The sequence below is a fragment of the Alligator sinensis genome, unplaced genomic scaffold (genome assembly GCF_000455745.1).
Source record: "Alligator sinensis unplaced genomic scaffold, ASM45574v1 scaffold702_1, whole genome shotgun sequence".
NCBI classification, from domain to species: domain Eukaryota; kingdom Metazoa; phylum Chordata; order Crocodylia; family Alligatoridae; genus Alligator; species Alligator sinensis.
Genome location: NW_005842567.1, coordinates 952,531 through 954,598, shown reverse-complemented (window position 1 = coordinate 954,598; position 2,068 = coordinate 952,531).

Here is a 2,068-nt window from a genome sequence, read left to right as displayed (position 1 = left end):
GGCTCCAGGTCCTTTCTATTGACCGGTTCCTGCTGCGAGCTAAGGAGTACACTGAGATTTAGGGACCCAGCACCATCCCTTGGTGCTGCACTAAGAGCCAAGGACGGACACGTTTCCCCGACAGAGAGAGTCGGGGCGCAGGGCAGTGATTCTCAGCCAGGCCCTGCCGCAGCACCCGGGGGTGCCAGCCTGCAGGTCCGCCCGGGGAGGCGTGAGAAGGGGGGGATTCACAAGATGGACCCAGAGACGTAGGCGCGTTAACGTACCGGCTGGCTGGGCCCAGGGGCCCCTGCCTCGGTGTGGACGAAACGGGTGCGCGCGACGTGGGGCTGCTGCACCCAAACTGAGCTGCGGCAGGGTGAGGAGCCACCCCCCAGAGCTTAGGTTCATAGTTGTTAGGGGCTGCAAGGGACCTTACACATCATTGCATCCGGCTGGGTCTGCGCCACGCACCTGGAGGGCAGCGGCTCTGCACCCAGCATAGACTTGCGGGTAGGGCAACCGTGGCTCCTGCCCTGGGCCTGGGGACAGCACGTCCTCTCCAGCCACTGCTCCTGCTGCGTTGGCTGCAGATGGATCTTGCGACTCCAGAGCAAGGCATGGGTCACAGGGGCCAGGGCTGGGGGCCCCAATGAATCTGAATCCACCCCTGACCTGCCCAGAGATTTCAAATAGGGATCCATGGTGTTAAAAGCATTCTGCCCCGCTGTTCTCTTAAGTTCTTTGCAACAGAAGAATTACTCTGTTAATTTTTCTGGAGTCAAAAATCAAGTGAAAACTAAGCCAAGGGGTAAAAAGGTTGTAGGGGAAGCCAGTAAGAGTTAAACTCATGGTTTTTCAGGAAGAAATACGGACTTCCCTCAAATTCTTCACCAGCTGGCAGCGTGGCTCCATCAGCACTGTTGTTAGGACTCAGCCCATGATCACTGTGCTTTTGCTTTATTTCCATTAAGAGGCAGGGCCCTTCTATCCTGGATCCCAGGAGAGAAAAAGCAGGATGAAAGCTCAAAGTTGGATTGATTTGAGTAATGGTAAAGTGTGCTTGTTGTTCCACTGGAAAAAATAATGGACATTGCTTTTTGGCAAAGGATTACTTTAAATCAGGTAGGGAATACATGTGCAAACTCATTTGGAATACGAATGATAGAGAAGATATGTCCAAATATGTCTGTGTAAATCTTCATGTTGATCTGCAGATGATCTGCCACGGACTGCAGATTTGAGCTGCAGCCCATAGCAGCAAAAAGGTTCCTGTGTAGTAGGTACAATCTGGATAAAAAAATTTGCTTATTCCAAACTTTAGATGAAAGGCTGCTGACCCTCTGTAGCTAGCTGCTGTAAATATTGTCAGTGGCTGAAAATCAGACAAATCATAGAGTAGTCAGGGGAAGGAAATTGGAATGGCACTTGGAGAGGAGCTAACTTGTGGCACGCCTGCCGGAAATGTTGGCCTCCCCTGATGAAGGGGATACGCACTTTGTGCTGCAGGTGAAGGAAAGGGGGTGATGCATTTTAAGTGCTGGAACTACCACAAACAAGAACATGCTCAGAACAAGAAAGGCATTAGTAATTGCTTAACTGAGTGATTATCAATTACTTCAGGTAGATGCTTGCTGACTTTTCTTGTGTAGTGGGCTCTATTCTGCAATGAAACCCTCCAGCCAACTCAGTGGTGGTTTCACAAGCTCCTAAGAGAACTAAATTAGTCCTCAGTTGCTTGGATGAATCAGGCTAATATAAGGTGCCCAGGAAAAAGAAGATGAGAGACATCCAAACATTTATTTTTAAAATACATTATTTTTAGGTTAGTAGCCAGGGCCAGATTAACACATAGGCAAACTAGGCACATGCCTAGGGCCCTAAGTGAAGGGGCCCAGTTGTGCTTATTTTACATATTATAATTATTGAGTGAAAAAAGTAATATAAATATACATTATTAAGTAGGGGGCCTACAAGTTTGTTTGCCTAGGGCCTACTAAAGGGTTAATTTGGCCCTGCTAGTAGCATTATTGGGGGGATTGGGGAGGCATGACTGGAGCAGCAGCTTTGGGTGCTGCCTTTTTGGGGG